This window comes from Atheta coriaria, unplaced genomic scaffold, assembly GCF_025399875.1.
Source record: "Atheta coriaria isolate IRGN ID8LTWV9N9 unplaced genomic scaffold, Caltech_Dcor_3.1 hic_scaffold_8_pilon, whole genome shotgun sequence".
NCBI lineage: Eukaryota > Metazoa > Arthropoda > Insecta > Coleoptera > Staphylinidae > Dalotia > Dalotia coriaria.
The window spans coordinates 5228011-5253564 of record NW_027045450.1 but is presented as its reverse complement, the minus strand read 5'-3'; the positions used below and the strand labels follow the sequence as shown (position 1 = coordinate 5253564).

General features: G+C 33.9%; 1 protein-coding gene, 3 long non-coding RNA genes and 1 pseudogene across 15 annotated transcripts in view; 2 read left to right on the top strand and 3 right to left on the bottom strand.

Moving 5' to 3' along the window:
- Positions 1-14023, bottom strand: part of LOC135797500 (xaa-Pro dipeptidase-like) — a 225977-nt gene extending 211954 nt beyond the window's left edge. Inside the window, exons 1-7 of one of the 12 annotated variants that reach the window (XR_010549553.1) lie at positions 8177-8547; positions 8046-8084; positions 5359-5397; positions 2118-2172; positions 1915-2000; positions 1713-1854; positions 1386-1644 (exon numbers count right to left, since the gene is read on the bottom strand). The gene's annotated coding sequence lies outside the window, so the exon portion shown is untranslated. Of the gene's footprint in view, positions 1-1385; positions 1645-1712; positions 1855-1914; positions 2001-2117; positions 2173-5358; positions 5398-5571; positions 6010-8045; positions 8085-8176; positions 8556-13631 lie in introns of those variants that run through there. The other 11 variants (XR_010549549.1, XR_010549552.1, XR_010549550.1 and 8 more) reach the window with 11 other exon arrangements.
- Positions 1-25554, top strand: part of LOC135797505 (uncharacterized) — a 131024-nt gene that overhangs the window by 1177 nt on the left and 104293 nt on the right. The window lies entirely within an intron of this gene.
- Positions 14540-18740, top strand: LOC135797249 (U2 snRNP-associated SURP motif-containing protein-like; annotated as a pseudogene).
- On the bottom strand, positions 23032-23412 carry LOC135797226 (uncharacterized). The gene is made up of 2 exons (XR_010549500.1): positions 23292-23412; positions 23032-23219 (listed from the first exon to the last, which is right to left on the bottom strand). It is a non-coding gene; the product is annotated as an uncharacterized lncRNA (long non-coding RNA).
- Positions 24931-25404, bottom strand: LOC135797375 (uncharacterized). The gene is made up of 2 exons (XR_010549524.1): positions 25180-25404; positions 24931-25100 (listed from the first exon to the last, which is right to left on the bottom strand). It is a non-coding gene; the product is annotated as an uncharacterized lncRNA (long non-coding RNA).

Sequence of the window (25554 nt, the reverse complement as noted above, 5' to 3'; positions counted from 1 at the left end):
TCTTTATCATTTTCCTAAATAACTTTTGTGATTATCTCACAAATTGACCCCCAAATTTGCATTTTTATGTTTGAATGACTAATTTTTGCTTGTTTTAGGGATTTTGCATCTGAGTCTGACATTGCAGAAGAACCATTCTTGGATTACATTGTGAATATTATTTTTCTTTATCATTATCTTCAATAACTTTTGTGATTATTACACAAATTGACTCCCAAAATGTATGCTTGTGTGTTTTCTTTAATAAAGAATATTTTTAAGTTTTTTAAATTATAATTATTTCTCTTATTTCTACCTGATCACATATTTAACGATCCCTTAAACCATTTATTTTGAAAAGTGCATGCTAGTGCCATCTATCAATTAGAAACTACAACAACCGAAAGTGTTGAGCTTCGGTCCGTCGCCACTAGAGGCAGCACCTTACTGGCTACCGCCAAAACTTTATCAGCCTTCTCAACTTTCTGCGATCCTAATATTCAATCTTTATTTTGTCGACTCTGGGAGGCAAAATGACACAAAATTTGGACTCGAAACAGTCGAAACTCAGGTTTTGGTATTCGGATCGCAGAAAGGGTGAGGAGGTATGTAAATAAAAGAGGCGGTAAATAATAATGGCGGGTCAAATGAATGTTTAAAAATCTTTATTCAGTAAATTCGGTTTTCAAATTCTGAAGGATCTCGACAACTATGAGGGCTAGAAAATTAAGAACTACATAATCTTGATCCTTGAAAAATTCATTATTGAAAATTCATCAAAATGGCACAAAAAATTTTTAAAGAAAAGATTTTATTAAAAAAATGTCAAAAGATTTCTCTTTTTTATGGTCGAAATTAAAAGCTGGAATTTTTAAATTCTGTTTTCGAATTATGATAGACAATTTAATTCTACATCAATTATTTTGGTATTTTTTTTGCTAGCATAAAATGCTTAGGCCCTATTTGCAATTTTATAGAAAAAATTGAAAATGTACCGAAACAAACTGAAATAATATATATAATAATGTGGCGGGAACTATCTATGTCTACTTTCTGCGTTCCTAATACTACAGACTGATGAGCAGCAACATTTCAGCAAATTTCTCGACAAATTTTGTCGAGAAATCCATTGAAATTGGTAACAAAATTCTTTTGAATATTAGGATCGCAGAAAGTGCAGTAGGTTGAATCTATTGAATATCGGCGTAGTTTAGTTACTCGTGGATAGATGACACTAGTGATACCGTTTTTAAATTAATATTGATACAATATAAAATTGATTTTGAACTATTTCTCATATCTAGCAGTGGCATTTCCATTAAAGTTTAAGGGATTTATGGATTAATTAAAGGAGTAACGATGTTGTGAGCTATGTTCTCCGTTTGGAACAAATAAAACAATAAAAATTTATAGTTAAAAATATAAAACAACAATTTTATTCAAACATGTGGAATCACAAACTCAATTTCTTAATATATACAGCATTTTTAACAATACAAGCATAAAAACAGGATAATAATATGCAATTAGATAATGATCTTTTCATACTTTTTAACAAAATACATAAAAATGATATCAATATCAGCTTCAAAATGTTGTAAATTCATTCAATCGTATTTGGAATCATCATCAACACCGGCAATCCAATCTACAATTTCTTGGACACTATAAACCAGAATGAATAACAGAATAGTAAAACATAAAATATTATAAATTGCCAAAATATAACATACGTTCTTGGTATTTTATTCCAGTTGACACATCCATCTTCAGTAATCAGAATACCATCCTCAATACGCAGTCCACCAGTACCACGGAACCTCTCCACTTGCTCCTTATTGATAAACTTGGGCACCTCAGGAATGCTTCATCCAACTGGAAAATATTTATGTAAATGAAATATACACATACATAAATTCAATTAATTATTCTTACAGGATCCATAAAGACTCCCATTTAGGACACCGTGCGAAGGTAGCGGTAGAAGTGACTCCCATTCAAGGCACCGTACTAATCGCCGGCTAAAACAAAAAAACCACAAAATTAGCCGACCAACAAACACAAAAAAGGCATTTTTATAGGTTTCCCGAGGGATAAACCCACAAATTGTGCATGAAAATTATAAAGAATTTCAATACCTATAATTTGTTGAAAGAACGGTTGCCCTACGTCATGGCGTTTGCCCGCTAAATTCTAAAAACCACAAAATAAGCCGACCAAAAACACAAAAAGGGCATTTCTGTAGGTTTCCCGGGGGAAAAACCAACAAATTATACATGAGAATTATAAAGAATGTAAATATCTATAATTTGCTGAAAGAACGATTGTCCTACGACATGGCGTTCGCCCGCTAAACCCTAAAAACCAAAAAATTCGACGACCAAAAAACACAAAAAAGGCATTTTTGTAGGTTTCCCGAGGGATAAAACCACAAATTAAACATTAAAATTATAAAGAATTTAAATATCTATAATTTGATGAAAGAACGGTTATCGTACGACAAGGCGTTCGCCCGCTAAACACTAAAAACCAAAACATTAGCCGACCAAAAAACATAAAAAGGGCATTTTTGTAGGTTTCCCGAGGGACAAACCCACAAATTATGTATGAGAATTATTAATAATTTAAAAATCTATAATTTGATGAAAGAACGGTTATCGTACGACATGGCGTTCGCCCGCTAAACACTAAAAACCAATAAATTCGACGACCAAAAAACACAAAAAGGGCATTTTTGTAGGTTTCCTCAGGGATAATCCCAGAAATTATACATGAAAATTAAAAAGAATTTAAATATCTATAAATTGCTGAAAAAACGGTTATCCTACGATAAGGCGTTCGCCCGCTAAACACTAAAACCAAAAATTAGCCGACCAAAAACATAAAAGGGCATTTTGTAGGTTTCCCGAGGATAAACCCACTAATTATACATGAAAATTAAAAAGAATTTAAATATCTATAATTTGGTGAGAAAATGGTTATCCTACGATAAGGCGTTTGCCCGCTAAACACTAAAAACCACAAAATTAGCCGACCAAAAAGCATAAAAAAGGCAATTTTGTAGGTTTCCCGAGGGATAAACCCACAAATTATACATGAAAATTAAAAAGAATTTAAATATCTATAATTTGCTGAAAGAACGGTTATCCTACGATAAGGCGTTTGCCCGCTAAACACTAAAAACCACAAAATTAGCCGACCGAAAAACATAAAAAGGGCGTTTTTGTAGGTTTCCCGAGGGACAAACCCACAAATTATGTATGAGAATTATTAATAATTTAAAAATCTATAATTTGATGAAAGAACGGTTGTCCTACGACATGGCGTTCGCTCGCTAAACACTAAAAACCAAAACATTAGCCGACCAAAAAACATAAAAAGGGCATTTTTGTAGGTTTCCCGAGGGACAAACCCACAAATTATGTATGAGAATTATTAATAATTTAAAAATCTATAATTTGATGAAAGAACGGTTATCGTACGACATGGCGTTCGCCCGCTAAACACTAAAAACCAATAAATTCGACGACCAAAAAACACAAAAAGGGCATTTTTGTAGGTTTCCTCAGGGATAATCCCAGAAATTATACATGAAAATTAAAAAGAATTTAAATATCTATAAATTGCTGAAAAAACGGTTATCCTACGATAAGGCGTTCGCCCGCTAAACACTAAAAACAACAAAATTAGCCGACCAAAAAACAAAAAAAGGGCATTTTTGTAGGTTTCCCGAGGGATAAACCCACAATTTATACATGAAGGTTAAAAAGAATTTAAATATCTATAATTTGCTGAAAGAACGGTTATCCTACGACAAGGCGTTCGCCCGCTAAACACTAAAAACCAAAAAATTAGCCGACCAAAAAAACATATAAAGGGCATTTTTGTAGGTTTCCCGAGGGATAAACCCACAAATTGTACATGAATGTTATAAAGAATTTCAATACCTATAATTTGGTGAAAGAACGGTTGCCCTACGACATGGTGTTCGCCCGCTAAACACTAAAAACCAATAGATTCGACGACCAAAAAACACAAAAAGGGCATTTTTGTAGGTTTCCCGAGGGACAAACCCACAATTTATACATGAAAATTAAAAGGAATTTAAGTATCTATAATTTGGTGAAAAAATGGGTATCCTACGATAAGGCGTTCGCCCGCTAAACAATAAAAATCACAAAATTCGACGACCAAAAAACATAAAAAGGGCATTTTTGTAGGTTTCCCGAGGGATAAACCCACTAATTATATATGAAAATCATAAAGAATTTAAATATCTATAATTTGGTGAAAAATCGGTTGTCCTACGACATGGCGTTCGCCCGCTAAACACTAAAAACCAAAAAATTCGACATAAAACATAAAGAGGGCATTTTTGTAGGTTTCCCGAGGGATAAACACACAATTTATACATGAAAGTCAAAAAGAATTTAAATATCTATAATTTGGTGAAGGAACGGTTATGCTACGACAAGGCGTTCGCCCGCTAAACGCGAAAAACCACAAAATTAGCCGACCAAAAAACATAAAAAGGGCATTTTTGTAGGTTTCCCGAGGGATAAACCAACAATTTATACATGAAAATTAAAAAGTATTTAAATATCTATAAGTTGGTGAAAAAACGGTTATCCTACGATAAGGCGTTCGCCCGCTAAACACTAAAAACCACAAAATTAGCCGACCGAAAAACATAAAAGGGGCATTTTTGTAGGTTTCCCGAGGGATAAACCCACAAATTGTACATGAATGTTATAAAGAATTTGAATACCTATAATTTGGTGAAAGAACGGTTGTCCTGCGACAACGCGTTTGCCCGCTAAACACTAAAAACCACAAAAATAGCCGTTCAAAAAAAAACATAAAAAGGTCATTTTTGTAGGTTTCCCGAGGGATGAACTCACAGATTATACATGACAATTAGAAGGAATTTGAATATCTATAATTTGGTGAAAGAACGGTTATCCTACGACATGGCGTTCGCCAGCTAAAGAAAAAGCGGACGAATGAGTCAGCTATAGATGCATCCACGTAAGGTGACCGAACACGAGTCACTTCTACCACTGACCTCGTACGGTGCCCTGAATGTGAGTCGTTTTTACCGGCACCCTTATACTGTGCCCTAAACATGAGTCACATATATCGCCACCCTTCTACGGTACACCGAATGTAACTCAACTAAATCAACAAAAAAAGTTTAAAAAATACCTTTAGTGTTATCCTATGAAAAATTTGAACATTTCACAAAGGTTTCCCGCAATATGATCAGTGTCCCATATTACCATTAAGTTAAATATATACGGCCCCCCGCGGGCTATTGCAACACGCAGGTGAAATGTAATAAAAATTAAACCGAATAATATAACTTAATTATAAACTTACCAATGCAGCGCTCATCGGATTGCAAGGGTACGGCAAGTACTGCAATGAAAAGAAAACATAAACGTTAAATCCTTTTATTTAACGATAATTATAGAGTTTCATCCAGTAAGTGGCTCAACAATGCCATACATAATTTAAAACAAAACCATTTTATACAACGGAAAACAAACTTTCTGTGCTGAGTATCGCAATGGTCAGATAAAATTTACTTACTCAAGCACGAATATGTTTCCGGTTGATCTAGCGATCGACCACGTCACACAATAACCGACAATAAAACCGTAGCGTTGTAATTTAAAATATGAACATCAAACGCACAATTAATCAAAATACAAAACACTGCAGAAGCATATTACAACTAAGTCCATTGAAGACCGAATATAATGCAAACTTATAAAATAGAAATCCGATAAAACGATACGCGTTGCACGGAATACGTCTGGATACGCCAGGTACCGGCACTAAACTGGCTGCAATCTATCGATAGCGCTAACCGAAACTGCACAAGCAGCGATACGACAGTTCACAGTAAGAATCTGTACATGCTGCGCGAACACCGCAGGTAGAAGCAATAGATGGGCAAAGCCGGCGCCTCGATACCACGCGATCTTCTGCACGAATTGCAATAGGCACGATACTTGCGGTCTAAACTAAACTAGAATATGCTGCATGCGGCGTGCAAAGATTGCAACAACGACACTCGGAAATTTTATGCGTTGCATTCCACGCGGCGAATGCGATAAGAAAGTGTAAGTTGTGTTCAAAACAAACACAATTCTCGTGCCGAATCCACACGTTTGTTGATTATAGAAATAAACAATACAAGGCATTTTTATGACTTCATGCAAGTGTCATCTCTAAATGAAACAGGTAGCAGTCCTATAATTTATATTACTAAAAGTAATAAAACAATAAAATTACGAAATTATGATTTCTTATGCAAAAGATTGACCAATTTTACATCAAATAATATTACGAGTATTTGAATTTCGTTCAATCGCGAATATCTCGTAAACAAAAAGAGACAAATAGGAACAAATTGCAGCGTCTTAATCTAGGGATTTTTCTCTATAAGATAGACTAGTTAATACGAAAATCTGAGAAGTGAAATTTTAATTCTTAATAAAAAATTGCCAAGGGGGGGTGCTTGATACTTTTTTTCGACGATTTTCAAAAATTCATAGCTCTTAAACTAAAAGAGATAGCTACCAACGAATTGTTGATTATAAAAGATTGGAAAATTCTCTATCAGATAAAAATATAAAATAATTATATTTCCTACAGTAAAAGGTCGAAAAACGCGACTAAAAGTGCTAAAAAGTGACATTTTGCAATTTTTGCCCATTTTATTCAATCGCAAATATCTCGTAAACTAAAAGAGATAATTAAGATCTGATCGCAGCGTCTTAATCTACGGACCATTCTCTATCAGATAGCATAGTTAAAAGGGAAATCTGAAAGATGAAATTTTAAGTTTTAAGAAAAAATTGCCAAGGGGGGGTGCTTGATACTTTTTTTCGACGATTTTCAAAAATTCATAGCTCTTAAAGTAAAAGAGATAGCTACCTACGAATTGTTGATTATGAAAGATTGGAAAATTCTCTATCAGATAAAAATATAAAATAATTATATTTCCTACAGTAAAAGGTCGAAAAACGCGACTAAAAGTGCTAAAAAGTGACATTTTGCAATTTTTGCCCATTTTATTCAATCGCAAATATCTCGTAAACTAAAAGAGATAATTAAGATCTGATCGCAGCGTCTTAATCTACGGACTATTCTCTATCAGATAGCATAGTTAAAAGGGAAATCTGAGAGATGAAATTTTAAGTCTTAAGAAAAAATTGCCAAGGGGGGGTGCTTGATACTTTTTTTCGACGATTTTCAAAAATTCATAGCTCTTAAACTAAAAGAGATAGCTACCAACGAATTGTTGATTATGAAAGATTGGAAAATTCTCTATCAGATAAAAATATAAAATAATTATATTTCCTACAGTAAAAGGTCGAAAAACGCGACTAAAAGTGCTAAAAAGTGACATTTTGCAATTTTTGCCCATTTTATTCAATCGCAAATATCTCGTAAACGAAAAGAGATAATTAAGATCTGATCGCAGCGTCTTAATCTACGGACTATTCTCTATCAGATAGCATAGTTAAAATGGAAATCTGAGAGATAAATATTGATAATTTTTATCAAGAATTTTCGATAATTAATATCTCTCAAACTAAAAGAGATAGAAAGAAACGGATAGCACACTCTTAATTTACGGACAACTCCGTATAAGATAAGCTAGCTAAATTGGTAATTTAAAATAATATATAATAATTAAAATGGGCTAAGGGAATACTGCATCATGTTTCTATCACGTAAAATTAAAATAAATATTACAGTTTTGTACACAAATGGAATAAATCTAATCAATATGTTCAAATTTAAAGCTGTGTTTCCCATGTTTGTTTCCAATAGTAAATCATGAATCGTATCGTATAGAGAATTTGATACTGCATATTTGGACCCCGCGCCCAAGTTTGTAAGACGTTACTCCCAATAATAAAAATAAATAAATTATTTAATGCTAACACTTTAGTAGAGGACGGTGGACCGTGACAAAAAAAATCACGTAAATGCAAAGTAATGACCGACGCAGAAAATAAAACGAAATATATAATTAAATATAAACTTACCAATGCAGAACTCATCAGACTCCAAAGCACGGCAAAATACTGTAAATAATAAAAAGAAAACATAAGTAATATTATATTCACACAGCGGAGAAAAACAAACAATCTGTGCTGTTTGGTTAAAAGTTACTTACAGCCGCATGATGGGTCATCCAAATGATGAATAAATCAACGTGGCCGCGATACACTTACGCGCAAATAATAAATAACTGTACTAAAGCCAAGTTAAAATTAAATACTCGTAGTTGATTGATGAAAGTAGAAGTCCGGATAAACAATACGAGTTGCACAAAATTCGTCTGAATAAACCAGAGACCGGCACGAAACTGGCCGCAAACTGCATAAGCAACGACGAGGCAGTTTATGATAAGAAAGCAAGAGGTGCGCAAGGCCGGCGATGGCACACCATGTGCGCAAATTGCATTTGGCACTTTACCTGGGATCAAAACAAAACTAAGATGCAGCAACATGCGGCGTGAGGTGCTGGCAACGACGACACACGGCAATGCGATAAGAAAGTGTATATTACGTTCAAACAAACACAATTCTTTATTTTTATTATTACAATTTTTAATCCATGCTATTGCCATTTATAAGTGATACAGTAGTTTCGAAATTTAGATTAGTAAAGGTAATAAAAATTAAAATTCGATTAGCGTAATTCTGATTTCATATGCTGACAGATTGTCAGATTTTACATTAAATATTTAAGTGATATTTAATTTGAACATGAAATGATGTTCTCGTTTACCAGGTAACACAATAGTCCGTAATCATCTGCTGATAATAAAATGTATTAGAATTAGTATAAAATTGTTAGTCATATTCATGAAAGAATTGAAGAATATTTGCTTAAATTTAAGATGCTAATATAATATTCAGCAACGGTGTGTTTTGATTCCACGAAATAAAGATTCGATACCTGCAAGTAAACAAACTTATCTCTTGCGCGAAATCGCGTGATCCACACGGACATGGTGTGCACTCACTACCACCAACAAGCAATATTTAATGCAAAACCGTACATCGTAGCGCCATCTAACATTTGAAAATATTTATCAACTTCAAAACACATTTATCAAATATGCAACAAGGTTGATATTGCAATGAAATTGAAAACAACGAAAGTCATACACGAAACACACCAGTATTTAATAAATGATTCATTTAATGTTTTTGTACAATCTATATATATAAAAATGAAACCCGTTTCGCGTGGTCAAGCCATCACATGAAAACGGCTAGACCGATTTGGCTGATTTTTTTTTTGCAGTTTTCTAATACTCTGTAGAATGTTCTAACAGAAAAAAATATTAGGAAAATGTCTCGGAAAGATAGAAAAAAAATAAAACCCGTTTCCCGTTTTCCGTTGTCACGCCATCTATGTGTGAGATTTCAGAACACTAAAAGCCACAGCAACCAACAAATTGCTGACTATTATAGATTGGAAAATTCTGTATCAGATAAAAACATAAAATATTTATATTTCCTACAGTAAAGGTCGAAAAACGCGAGTAAAAGTGCTAAAAGTGACATTTTTCAATTTTTGCCCATTTTATTCAAACGCGAATATCTCGTAAACTAAAAGAGATAATTAAGATCTGATCGCAGCGTCTTAATGTACGCACCAATCTCTATCAGATACGATAGTTAAAAGGGAAATCTGAGAGATGAAATTTTCATTCGTAAGAAAAAATTGCCAAGGGGGGGTGCTTGATACTTTTTTTCGACGATTTTTGAAAATTCATATCTCTTAAACTAAAAGCCACAGCAACCAACAAATTGCTGATTATGATAGATTGGAAAATTCTGTATCAGATAAAAATATAAAATAATTATATTTCCTACAGTAAAAGGTCGAAAAACACGAGTAAAAGTGCTAAAAAGTGACATTTTTCAATTTTTGCCCATTTTATTCAAACGCGAATATCTCGTAAACTAAAAGAGATAATTAAGATCTGATCGCAGCGTCTTAATCTACGGACCAATCTCTATCAGATACGATAGTTAAAAGGGAAATCTGAGAGATGAAATTTTCATTCTTAAGAAAAAATTGCCAAGGGGGGGTGCTTGATACTTTTTTTCGACGATTTTTGAAAATTCATATCTCTTAAACTAAAAGCCACAGCAACCAACAAATTGCTGATTATGATAGATTGGAAAATTCTGTATCAGATAAAAATATAAAATAATTATATTTCCTACAGTAAAAGGTCGAAAAACACGAGTAAAAGTGCTAAAAAGTGACATTTTTCAATTTTTGCCCATTTTATTCAAACGCGAATATCTCGTAAACTAAAAGAGATATTTAAGATCTGATCGCAGCGTCTTAATATACGCACCAATCTCTATCAGATACCGTAGTTAAAAGGAAATCTGAGAGATAAAATTTTCATTCTTAAGAAAAATGGCCAAGGGGGTGCTTCATACTTTTTTTCGACGATTTTTGAAAATTCATATCTCTTAAACTAAAAGCCACAGCAACCAACAAATTGCTGACTATTATAGATTGGAAAATTCTGTATCAGATAAAAACATAAAATAATTATATTTCCTACAGTAAAAGGTCGAAAAATGCGAGTAAAAGTGCTAAAAAGTGACATTTTTCAATTTTTGCCCAATTTATTCAAACGCGAATATCTCGTAAACTAAAAGAGATAATTAAGATCTGATCGCAGCGTCTTAATGTACGCACCAATCTCTATCAGATACGATAGTTAAAAGGGAAATCTGAGAGATGAAATTTTCATTCGTAAGAAAAAATTGCCAAGGGGGGGTGCTTGATACTTTTTTTCGACGATTTTGAAAATTCATATCTCTTAAACTAAAAGCCACAGCAACCAACAAATTGCTGATTATGATAGATTGGAAAATTCTGTATCAGATAAAAATATAAAATAATTATATTTCCTACAGTAAAAGGTCGAAAAACACGAGTAAAAGTGCTAAAAAGTGACATTTTTCAATTTTTGCCCATTTTATTCAAACGCGAATATCTCGTAAACTAAAAGAGATAATTAAGATCTGATCGCAGCGTCTTAATGTACGGACCAATCTCTATCAGATACGATAGTTAAAAGGGAAATCTGAGAGATGAAATTTTCATTCTTAAGAAAAAATTGCCAAGGGGGGGTGCTTGATACTTTTTTTCGACGATTTTTGAAAATTCATATCTCTTAAACTAAAAGCCACAGCAACCAACAAATTGCTGATTATGATAGATTAGAAAATTCTGTATCAGATAAAAATATAAAATAATTATATTTCCTACAGTAAAAGGTCGAAAAACGCGAGTAAAAGTGCTAAAAAGTGACATTTTTCAATTTTTGCCCATTTTATTCAAACGCGAATATCTCGTAAACTAAAAGAGATATTTAAGATCTGATCGCAGCGTCTTAATATACGCACCAATCTCTATCAGATACCGTAGTTAAAAGGGAAATCTGAGAGATAAAATTTTCATTCTTAAGAAAAAATTGCCAAGGGGGGGTGCTTGATACTTTTTTTCGACGATTTTTGAAAATTCATATCTCTTAAACTAAAAGCCACAGCAACCAACAAATTGCTGATTATGATAGATTGGAAAATTCTGTATCAGATAAAAATATAAAATAATTATATTTCCTACAGTAAAAGGTCGAAAAACACGAGTAAAAGTGCTAAAAAGTGACATTTTTCAATTTTTGCCCATTTTATTCAAACGCGAATATCTCGTAAACTAAAAGAGATAATTAAGATCTGATCGCAGCGTCTTAATGTACGGACCAATCGCTATCAGATAGGATAGTTAAAACGGAAATCTGAGAGATGAAATTTTAATTTCTAAGAAAAAATTGTCAAGGGGGGGTGCTTCATACTTTTTTTCGACGATTTTTGAAAATTCATATCTCTTAAACTAAAAGCCACAGCAACCAACAAATTGCTGACTATTATAGATTGGAAAATTCTGTATCAGATAAAAACATAAAATAATTATATTTCCTACAGTAAAAGGTCGAAAAATGCGAGTAAAAGTGCTAAAAAGTGACATTTTTCAATTTTTGCCCAATTTATTCAAACGCGAATATCTCGTAAACTAAAAGAGATAATTAAGATCTGATCGCAGCGTCTTAATGTACGCACCAATCTCTATCAGATACGATAGTTAAAAGGGAAATCTGAGAGATGAAATTTTCATTCGTAAGAAAAAATTGCCAAGGGGGGGTGCTTGATACTTTTTTTCGACGATTTTTGAAAATTCATATCTCTTAAACTAAAAGCCACAGCAACCAACAAATTGCTGATTATGATAGATTGGAAAATTCTGTATCAGATAAAAATATAAAATAATTATATTTCCTACAGTAAAAGGTCGAAAAACGCGACTAAAAGTGCTAAAAAGTGACATTTTTCAATTTGTGCCCATTTTATTCAAACGCGAATATCTCGTAAACTAAAAGAGATAATTAAGATCTGATCGCAGCGTCTTAATGTACGGACCAATCTCTATCAGATACGATAGTTAAAAGGGAAATCTGAGAGATGAAATTTTCATTCTTAAGAAAAAATTGCCAAGGGGGGGTGCTTGATACTTTTTTTCGACGATTTTTGAAAATTAATATCTCTTTAACTAAAGGAGATAGCTACCAACGAATTGTTGATTATGAAAGACTGAAAAATTCTGTATCAGATAAAAATATAAAATAATTATATTTCCTACAGTAAAAGGTCGAAAAACGCGACTAAAAGTGCTAAAAAGTGACATTTTTCAATTTGTGCCCATTTTATTCAATCGCGAATATCTCGTAATCTAAAACTGATAGAAAGGAACGAATCTCAAAGTCTTAATCTACGGACAATTCTTTATCAAATATGATAGTTAAATTGAATATCTAAGACATAAAATGTTAACTCTTAAGAAAAAATTGGTAAATGAGAGTTAGCTATACTCTTCATCCACGTAAGGTGCCCTGAACACGAGTCACTTCTACCGCTACCTTCATACGGTGCTGAGAACACGAGTCACTTCTATCGACACCCTGCTACGGTAAACCGAATGAGATTCAACTATACAATTGCGAATAATTGCAATATGACTAAATAAACAAGGAAAAATCAACGTTCTTGACATATTCGAGTCAATAAACGATAATAGTGCATATCTTTTAAACAAAAAGCTATAGTGACCAACAAATTGAAAGTTATGAAAGATTTGAAAATTCTGCATTACATATGAATTTAAAACAATTTAATATCGTGGGATAAAAAGACCAAAAACCTGACTAAAAGTGCAATTTTTTTTGCCCTTTTTGAATTGCGAATATCTCCTAATTATGTCCGACCGTGCCAGTTGTCTAATTTAGTTCACAGGTAGGTAGTACGTAATAAATAGAAAACTTGTTTATAAACAGCAAATATAAATTTGACCAAAAAATATAATTGAATTATAAACATACTAGTACACAGCTTATCGGACTGCCAGGCACAACGAGTGCTGTAACTAAACGAATACCTAAATTAAAACAACAATATTTCATACAATTGAATTATGTTATAATTAACAATCAACACAAAATAAACAATCTGTTCTGTTAGTTACTAGATACTTACAAAAGCCTGACGGATCTTTCTTAATGATGAGAATCATCATGGGAGCGATATATATCTGATTAATTTAGCAACCGACACCAAACACAACGCCGAGTGAAGAATGTTATCAAATCCACTATCACGTGACTTGTAATATACATAACAAACGCGATCAAAAACCGGCATTTCCGAACATTAAACAAATTACTATAGTCGCATAGTACAAATAAATAGTCGATTGATCTTCGAGTATAACACAAATTTAGAATATTGAAGTCCGAATAAACGATATAAATCTCTCAAAACACGACTGGATTAACCAGCGACCGGCACGAAACTGGCTGCAATCCACCGATAGTGCATGCCGAAACTGCGTAAACAACGACGGGACAGTATCTGATAAGAAAGCAAGAGGTGCGCAAAGCCGGCGCGTCGACGTCACGCGACCTCGAGCGCGAATGCTATCAGAACCAAACGAGATTTACGCTGCATGCAGATAAAAAGCATTGTATACAAAACTATTCTCGTTCCCACGTTTATCGATAAATATAAAAATATGCCGTATACCCGATTTTATGATTTTTAGTGCATCCTAGTGCCATCTATGAATGCGACAGATACTAGTCCCACAACTGAGATTATTATAATCAATAATTATTGATTCCACGTGTTTCCACTTTTGTATGCAGTTCATATTGTCGATTAACAGGTAGAGCATCTCTTAAACTATAACATGGCCTTTAGAAACTCACAAAATGTGTATTAGTTCACGAGCTACAAAGCGTTTCTCTTACTAACTTTTTAAAAATTAGAAAAAATAACAATTATTAATAGTTAGTGGTACTTTTTAAATTAAGAATTAAATTTTAAAAATTTCCAGATTATTGAGTTGCCTACAGTTCCCGAAAACACGCCTGCGCATTATTTATTCTCTTGTAATGGCTGACGCGCGAATGATGTTTCTGATATTTTATGTAGATATTAGTCAATATCTCTTCTATTAATTAATATTATCACCAAACCACAACGTAAACTAACGTGTAACAAGTGTGTTTTAATTCGGAGTACAAAATGAGTGACAAATTAAAGGTAGAAATCATTTAATCCTATATTAAATCTTACTAACCTCAATATTATTTTATAGCAGATTCCCCAACAGAAGTTGAAGGCATTTTCGATTGGATCAATGGGAAAACGGACACTTTCTAAAAAGGAGCTTGAAGAGCAGCGGAAAAAAGAAGAAGAAAGAGCTGCAGCACATGTATGTCTATGATACCCTAATTATTACTTCAAAAATTTGATCTTTTAAACAAGAATATTTCATTTTTTAAAAGGCTTTTCAAGAGTTTGTCGAGACTTTCCAAGAGACTCCAATAAATGGAGGCAGCAAGGTATGGGTCAAAGCAGGCACATATGATGCAGGAGCAAGAAGTACGTATTTTTAACTTTAATATAAGAAATAGTTCTAAATTATTAATTTGCAGAGGAAGATACACGTGAAAAGGCAAACTGTATAAACCACAATCACGTTTATCATCAAATGATGCAAACACAACGGATGCCGCCCAAGCCTATGCAAAATTACTTGCCAATGAGAAGAAACCAGAGAGATTGGGCAAGAGAAAATCAAACAGCAAGAGTAATCTTGAGTCATTTAAAGAAGAACTCAAACAGTAAGCTATAAATTAGTATTTAACATCAAAACTTATCAAATCAATATTTGTACTTGTTTAGAATTCAAGAAGAAAGAGAAGAACGCCATAAGTACAAAGGAATGAGCAGAAATGCAGTGGAGAATGACATGGACCTTTTCCTCAAGGGAAATGACATTGGATCTTTTGATAATGGTGATCCTACAACAACCAATTTATATTTGGGTAACCTAAACCCAAAGGTTAGATTACTTTAGAAAACATTCTACTTAGTATTTTGGTTAATTATTGTATTATTTGTGTGTAGATAACTGAACAGCAACTGATGGAAGTGTTTGGACGCTTTGGTCCATTGGCAAGTATTAAAATCATGTGGCCTCGATCAGATGAAGAAAAATCCCGAGGTAGAAATTGTGGATTTGTTGCGTACATGAGTCGGAAGGATGGGGAACGTGCTTTACGTTGTTTAAACGGTAAGTTTAATGATAAAAACTAGAAAAAAGTTCAAAATTCATGTAAATAACAATTTATCACTAACATTCGTGAAAATATCTTCATTTACTCTTCATTATTCTGTATTTCATTGATTTTAACATTTTATACAACGTGGAATTAATTTTATTGCAGGAAAAGATATTCTTGGCTACGAAATGAAGTTAGGCTGGGGAAAATCAGTTGTAATCCCTCCACATCCAATTTACATCCCACCGTGTCTGCTGGAGTTGTCATCACCTCCGCCACCATCTGGATTACCATTCAACGCCCAACCCCAGGCTAGAGATAAAGACGTTCTGCCAAAGAGTGCGGAAGAACTCAATGAAATTCTGTCTAGAAGTTTGGTAAAGTTGTATCGCCGACTGACAGAGCTCTGTTGATGCTCATTCATCGGATGGTAGAGTTCGTCGTGCGAGAAGGACCCATGTTTGAGGCTATGATCATGAATAGAGAGATAAATAATCCTTTGTTTAGGTAAACACATAATAATTGAAGTAAATTTGTATAAAAATTGGCTATGATTGTTTAGATTTTTGTTCGAGAATCAAAGTCCGGCGCACACTTACTATCGATGGAAGATTTATTCAATTATGCATGGCGATTCACAACGAGAGTGGAATACGAGGGAATTTCGTATGTTTAAAGGTAAAATATTTATAATTTTGTCTCTTAAAATGGTTTAGATGGTAATTATTAGCGCAATAATAAAGATCACAAAATCTAACCTTAAAAATAATCAAAATAGCACTCAATTTACTCAAAAACGAATTTTTACTTGTTTTCTTAAGTATTTTATATCAAACTTCAACAATAGTTATTACTTATCTACAAAACTACAACTTGATCATTATTCCCTTGTTATAAAGATGGTTCTGCATGGAAACCACCCCTAATGAACAACTACACCGCCGGCATGCCAGAAGAACTCGTCAACGACGACGAAGACCGCTCGAACACCAAAGGTTCCCTCTCAATCACCCAACGTGACCGCCTCGAAGACCTCATCCGTAACCTAACACCCGAACGCAAGAAAATCGGCGAAGTAATGGTGTTCTGCATTGAACACAGCGACGCCGCTGAAGAAATCGCCGACTGTATTCTTGAATCCTTATCTAATGACACCACAGCGATAAATAAAAAATTGCGCGTTTGTACCTCATCAACGATATCTTACACAACTGCGCTGTTAAAGTAACACGAGCATCTTCATATCGGCGAGCATTCGAGAGCAGATTAATTGAAGTAATGAAACAAATCAAAATGGCGTATGACAAGATGGACGGCAGATTGAAAGCCGATGGGTTCCGAATGCGTGTTATGCGCGTATTAAAAGCATGGGAAGATTCAATCTTCTCAAAAATATACATGGATAATTTAACAAACACGTTTCTGGGGATAATCGCACCAGCTGTCGATGACAAAATGGACGATGTTGATGGTTGTCCCGTTGAAGCGGAAACAGATGAAGATGTACCTATGGATGGCGCTGCATTGTTAAAAAAGCGCATTGAAACAAAATATGAGAAGTCCATCACCTATTCCATCAGATTATGATGGTAAAATATTAATTTTTATTTAAAAACAACTAAAATAATGTAAATATTTGTATGTTAGGTGTTGTTATTGAAGATGATTCCTCAACCGCCGGTTTCATCAAATCCAAATGGGAGACAGTGGATCCAGAACAAGTGGAGGCACAGGCAATGACCACGAGTAAATGGGACATGTTGGAGCACAGCGGCGACCAGAGCATGGACAGCAGCCAGGCGGACAACGACGGCTCCAATGACTATACGGATAGCAGGTTGGTGGTAGTTTACAGGTGTAGCAATACATTAAGCTGAATCTTTTGACAATTCGCAATTTAATGCAAGACGTACTCTGTGGGTGCAAAAATAATCAACTCATTTACAAACACACTTAGAACTATGACTGAAGAGAGGCGCACAAGGTTGCGCGAAATTGAAGTGAAAGCTATGCAGTATCAGGACGAGTTAGAGTCCGGCCAGCGATCGGTGAAGTCCGGCTGGACGGTGCCGCAGCACGTCGAGCATTACAGGCGCAAGCTGCTGAGGAAGTCCGAACGCGAACGTCGAGACAGCTCCGAGGAGGATTACTACCTGTAAGTACACCAGGCGTTTACTCATTCTTTTCTATTTCTCAAGAAATGACCATGTCAGTATGAAACTGTGTCGTATATGTTTTGATTTACGTGTTGATGATGAACCATGTGGGCTTACGTTTGTTACTAATGTTGTAGTACCTCTAGAAAACATAAAAAGCATGCGCGCAGCTCTTCGAGTGGGTCCACATCAAGGCACAGGTAAAAGTTTTGAACTTTTATATTTTTACTTCAAAAACAAGACTAGCTTGTGATAAATGTTGGGATATTTGCAAAAATATTATGTACTATGATTTGTGCTGGAATTTTAGGTCGAAAAGTCGTTCGCCAGCGCGCAAGAAAAGCACACGAGCCCCAGCCCGCCCAGCCCCCACGAATCAAGTCGCACGGGTCGCGTTCCTCGCGTCACAATCGCAGTCCTTCACCTTCCTCGAAAGGTCGTTATTCACCCTATTCCCCGAGACCTTCCTCTGGTAGGCATGATCGCAAGTCGCCGTCCCCGCGCGTGCGAAATCGTTCACCCGATGTGCGCAAACACAAGCACAAACATAAATATTAGATGTGTAATTCCACAACTTTATGCTTCTTACAAGTTGTTCATGATCCAGAGTTGTTAAGTCGTTTTTTGGGGGGTTGGTCGGCGCTGCGTCTGCGTCGTCGTCCGAAGAAGTGTATTTGTGTTCCATGGCCTTTTTTACAGGATGGTGTGTGATTTATTTTTCTTTTTATCCAATATTCCAAGTAGTAGACTTTATTATTGAATAATTTCTATTTTTTTTTATACTTGCACATGATATTGTATAGACTTGTAATTCGTTTAAGAATGTAAATTTTAACATGATATGTCTACAACAGGAGAAATACGTTTTAAAGTTATCCTTGAATATTTCCTTCAATTTAAATGTTGGAATCCTGCGGTGTGTCAGTTCTTAGTTGCTGTATGGTGGGTTGCCTATGGCACAACTCCATTTGGGAATATATTCCTGCTGAAGGACACTTGAAACACATCATTTGACTTGCGTATTTCGCTAAGAAATACTTAAATATGACATGTTTTCCTTTGGATTAAGGCTTGTTTTGATGCCAGTTTACATATCGAGTGTCATCTAAAGTATTCTGCTGATTGGTTTGCTCGTTTCTTCAAAAATGCTAAAGAATTGGAAATGCGATCAAAATAAACGTTTCTTTAAAGTTTTATCCTTGAAACGCGTGATTGAATTAAGTAAATATTGTTTTGCGTTACAATATCATTTATTCTATGACTGAAAGTATAATATTTATTGATAAAACACAAGTAAACATCCCTAAATTAAATAAAAACTATAAAATTCCAAAAATATTTGCCGATGTTTACTCCACTTTGCGAAGAAAAGCAAAGAATAGAAAATTTTCAGCGAATAAAAGGACAGTAGGACAGATTTAATATCATTAAAATTCATGGGGTCGACTTGAACGTCAGTTATGTGACATTCGCATTCAGGCCGGGGCGAGACGAGGGTGGCCAATAAACCACCGACGTCGCATGAAAAATCATGATATTTTCATTACATCTGTACAGTTTTACAGGCGCATTCATTCCCTTTTCGTCTTCTGCGGCTTGCATCACGAATTTAATAACAATAAAACATTTAAATACATCAGCAACGAAAGAACTCGTTTAAATATTCTCAAAGTCAGAAAGTAAACAAATTACAGTTGTAAACAATTATTATTTTGAAGATTATATGAAGTCTGAACCATATTTATAAACAATTTATGTCTAAGATTAATCTCATGTGAAATCCTGTATGAAAATGGTAACTGGGTGCAAAATAACATGAAATATGAGCGGATTTTGCGTCATTTACTTGCATTTGCTTATTATTATGCAAAATATGCAAGTTTTCCATTGTTTAAACTTTATTTGGCGTTTGAATATTTGATTGTGGTTAGAAAACGTTGAAAACAGTATTGACATAACCTATAATATTATTATAACCTATAAATACCAATATATCGCATAAAAATTGCATTTTTACTGAAATGAAGAATAACTCCAGTAATCTTTGATAGAATTTGATGAAATTTTACATACACTAAATTAATTAGCTAAGAAAACACCTGACAAAATTTTGTTAAAAATACTTACTATAACCTAGAAAATTTGAGGGTTAAACATGTAAAACATACAAATTTATGAAAAACAGTACCTAAATGGAAAAACTAAAAACTTTATGCCTTCAGTTGACAATTAAACTAATCAACCCCACGTAGCGAGCACGTTTTGTAATTAAAGATAAAGATAAAATCACAACGTGATGCTGTAACTCATTCCTCTCAAACTTGAACCTCTTGAACCCTTTTATTACGGTTGACATTACTTTTACATCTGTTGTAACATAGTTGGCGGCGTTTTTCTTCCTTTGCTCACGTGCGACTCGCGAGCGCTCAAGATAAACGTATTTTAAATGTCCGCCTTGATGAGGTCCTTCTGCTGATAGTCCTCTTCTTGGTTTTTGCGCGCCGGGGACGACATTGTCTGATTTTTAAACAAAGTTAATGACTGGCAGTCATGGCCGGAAAACGGAAAATTTGCTTTCGGCTATTTAAAAGTTTGCGCTAATCTTGCGCGAGATATGCGCGCGGGCAAAGATGATGATGGTGGCGTGCCTGGTGGACTTTCGAAAGTAATAAAAATCTTGCGAGCAGAAATGAGAATTATCCTAAGTGATCGCCGGGTGCCTCGCGGCGGTCGAGCGATTGGGGACGGAGGAGAGACATTCAGAAGTGTGGGGTGGGTTTTTATATATATAGGGTTGTGATGCCAGTAAAGAGAAGGGTTAATTTTGATTCTTATCTTATCAATAATTGCAATTTTTGTGGGGAGGAAATTAGTTAGTTTTAAAGAGTTATCAATACTTTTTCTTTAATTTTGAACAACTACGTTAATTATTGATGAAAAGTTATGAAATTTTATATATAGTTTAATGATTACATATTTTGTCTAATTCCAAAATATTATTAAAATATTTTGATAAAATTTTGAGTTATTGACTGTTAAAGTATAAAAACAAAAATATTTAGTTTTTACTTTAATCACAGATATCTTGGAGATTATTTTATAGAATATTACCAAATTTTCAACATCCATAGGGTATTTATGCAAAAATAAGGTGCAAAAAGTTTGGTGTAAAATTTTAAGTGCAACATTAAAATATTTAGTAAAATTTAATAAAACCAAATGTTTTATAAAATAAAATAAGGAGAAATTTGACCCTCAAATTTTTAAGGTTACACTAAATATTTTTAAACAAAATTTTACCAGATTCTTCTCTAGCTAATAAATATATTATATATAAAATTTCATCAAATTCCATCAAAGATTTCTCAAGTTATACTCAATTTCAATAAAAAATAATTTTTATAGATATAATTCTATCATAATTGATATAACTTCCTAATTAATATATCCTAAAGGTGAGTCCCATCCGGCGATTGTTCCACGCTGTGTGTACCATCCCGCCCGCCCCCATGATAAACACGCCGACGACGCCGACGTTCGGACATTAGACGTCTCCATTAATTTAAATTAGCAGCGCCTTTTGTGTTTTTCGGCGAGGGCGCGCAGATACACACCTGATAGACTGTATAAGGTGGTGATGATGATGATCGTCATCAATGGCGGTGCCACCTTTGTTTTCGTGCGCTACTCACTGTTACCCCTCGGCCGCTCGATATAATTGGGTTGCGTTGCGTTGCGAGGCGGTTTATGAGCGCGAACACATTTGCACAAGTGAACAATGGACCGCAATTACCGCATTTGCGGCATTAATCACGCGCGAAAGTCGGCCAGTGTGAAAATATTTGGGGTTGCGCGCGCGGGGGCGGTGAGGGTGGTGGTTAAAAATTAAACGCTGGGAGATGGGTGATGGGTGACGGGGGTGTGCAATATCTTTTGTAACCTTTCGTGTCGATAAATCATTTTTGCACAATGGCAAACAAACACATACATACAGAGGAATAAACAACAAACGAAAGCAATTATTTAAGTTGATTAATTTTTAATTTCTTTGAATTATGATTGATTGGATTAAAATTTAGAAACAGGTTTTAATTATTGAATTGCTTAATAGTTTTTTAAATACAAAATAATAGAAATAGATTTTGAATTGGATTTTCAAGAGATTTTAATTTTATTTGCGTTTTTTTTTTCTAATAAAACTAAAATTAAATTGAATTTTTTATAAAATAAATTTAAATAAAATAAAATATGATTGCTTTCTAGTAAAATAGTGGTTTTATAATATCAGTTATGTTTTTACTATTTTGAAATAATTTTAGTTCATTGTTCCGTATTTTCGTGTCTTGCATTTCATTATCAATATTGCAAATGATTACAAATTTGTACCTAACTATGACGCACACAATATAATAGATAATAAACAATATTTTACTATAAAAGCCCAAGCGATTATAAACACAAACATAAATCAATTCCACATACAAGAATAAACAGTTCTACCAATATTGAAATAACAATTTAAAAATGGTTAAATTTATTTTGCAAGCTGCTCTTCTATCAACTCTCCTGGCTATGGTATTAGCCCAAAAATGTCCTCATACTGTAGAACTACCTTGCATGCCTACATTTCCTTGTGAAGAAGATTGTACTGATTCTCCTACAGAATGTGCAGAGGTAAATGGTAATGCTGGCGTTCTTGCTCCTGGCGGATGTAATTGTTGTAATACCTGCGTGTACATAGTCAGTAAGTATAATTTATCATTAATTAAATATAAAGTACTTCATATTGATATTCATTCATTTTTTGTTTGTTATAGAAAACAATGAACAATGCGGTTATAATGCAACAACACATACTTCCTTTGAGTGCCGCTGCAATTTCAAGTGTGTTAATGGTGTATGCCAACCACGAAACAAGCCATGGTGGCCATAAGAAGAAGATGTAGAAGAAGAAAATGTTAGTTTTGAAGTGTTTTCAAAACATTGTTAGCTCTTGTTGTTATAATGATTGAGCGTTAAAATAAAATATATTAAAATAATATTTGTTGTAATTATACAGCAGGATCCTGCAAATTCCAGAACCTTAATATTTGAGTCTTCAATTTTGTCCATTTATTGAAATATATGTTTATGGGTTAAATGAGAAGTATATTTTTAATCGGGGAACAAAATTTATTTGTTTCAGTTACTGTTTACATTTTAATTATAAAAACATGAGCAGTGGTTGGATTTGCATAAATTGCATTCACCCTTCCAGAAACCTGCTGCCTTACATTCCTCGTCACATTTCTGAACTCCAGTGCATCTTGATGAGTCTTTAGGAATGACTGTTAGTGTTGCTGAAAAAAATATACATTTGTTAAGAAAACTAAATAAATAGGCTAAAATTTCAATTTTTTTCTTTAACTTACGAGTTGGGTCTCTAGCACTTCCAAATTCAAAGGAAAACACAGCGATGGCAAAGACGGCAAAAACAAAGCACCACTTCATTATGAATTGTTGGTTGTTGACTGCAGGTATTCTTCAAATAAATTGACTGAATACGTATTCGTTTATATACTAAAACCAGATCTAATTAAAAAATATTATCTAAATATTTTTCAAGAAGTTAATTATGAATAATTTTGGTCATGTAATTTAAGTTATGCATTTTTACCTTGTTAGTTCTTTCTTATCTCATTTCGATATATTTGAAAAGTGAAATGAACTTGAATTAACTTAAAATTCTATGAACTCAACGTCAAGAATGTGTTTTGTTGAGTTGCAAAAATTTGGGATCATTATTTATAATGTGTGCTTATTGAAGTTAATCATTAACTATAATTAAAAGATTATTCAAAACCAAAAGTTATTTAGTATCCCGTGCTACATTTAAATAGGGAGTTTTTTTAATTCCACGAACTTGAACTAATTTTAAATATTACTAAGACGTTTTCATACGATATGAAAGATGTGTGTTTAAAAATAATATTTCAAAAAGTTCAGCGCTACTATTTATTTTAAATTGACATGTTTTTCTTGAGGGGTAGAAAATAATAGTATATTACGTAACAAGTGTCTAAACGAGGGTATTAACAACGTTTAGCCACAAGATGCTCATGCTATTTTTTCTACTTCTACTCTAGTTCGACGTTGCGGTTTTTGTATTTCAACTTTTTTATTTTAAATCATCGCAATTTGCTCGCACACTTATTTAAACTGTAAGATTATAAGTGCACTAGCTTTAACCCTTGGCTTCGCTCGCGAATATCTAAAATAATGAAGTTGCTTCCGTACGCGTCTGTAGTCACAGAAGAAGTAACAATGAAGTAGAATGGCGGGAAGTTTAAAAGGGCTGAAAGTATAGTCTATGGAAGTATAGTGAACAGTCTCCATAGTGTAGTCAATTGGATTTGATGTTGACGTAGCTGTCGGTAATACAGTGTGATAATACAGTGTGATGGTACTATAGTACTTAGGTTTGAGCTTCATTGCTGGAATGCTAGATGGCGTTAAAGTAGTCAAATAGCCAGATGCAGAGGTTATATTGGCTAAACAATTTCTTTATTTTATTTAAAAAATAATTTTTTTATTAAATAAAAAGTAGCCTATAACCTTTCGGGGACCACTAAGAATATGTGTACAAATTTTCATGATGATCTGTTAAGTAGTTTTTGCGTGAATGTGTAACAAACATCAGGACTTTCGCATTTATAATATTAGTAGGGATATCGTGCCCCTCCGATACAAGCAGCAGCAGCGCCTGCTTTGACGTGCTTGACTGACGTTGCATGGGATTTCATACCGCGCGCAGCGCATGCGCAGGCGGCTGCTCCGTCCCGTGCATAATGCAAGTACATAATGAATATTATGTGCGGTTTGACCGTCCGTATATAAAGTACCACGTTTTGGGTCTAAATACTGTGGATAAACTGGCGTTGTATAGATGGAAGTAGAGAAATATTTTTAATATATATTTTTATCATCTAAGCAATAAGTGGTAACGCTTGTTTCATAATGCAAATCCATAAATATTCGGGGATATGGTAGATATGTATAATAAGAAACATATTATTATCGGAGGAACAAAATTTATTTATTCACGTTCGTGTTTCCAATCATTTTGCTAATTTTACAACTACAGACGCTGGATTCGCATACTCCCCTTGAATGACCTTGAAATAAACATTGGTCCCTGCATTTCTGGGCATTGCAACGTGATTTAGCGTGGACTGTATACGCTGAAAAACACACAATTCGATAAAATAATTCAAAAGTTATAATAATAAAATAAAAGTTTGATTTGATTTTTTAACTTACGAGAAGGATTAGCTGCGCTGAAACCAACAAATGCAATGGCGAGCATCATGAAAACAAAGCACCACTTCATTATGAATCGTTGATTATTGACGGCAGGTACTCTTCAAATAAAGTAACTCAAAACATCTCGGTATTTATACTAAAACAAAGCTTCATAAGGCGCAATTAGTATAACTGACAATTTTAATTATTATATTTATGTTATCTGTTAATCCACTTTTTTCATACTCGTATGTGAAGTTTGGTATTTAAATGAAAGTGAATTCTTTTCGAACAAGCTTAAAATTCCGTAAGTCATATGTAAAGAATGTGATTTATTAACATGCGACTTGACGCTATATAATGTTCAGCCTATTATTTTTAATGTACACCTAT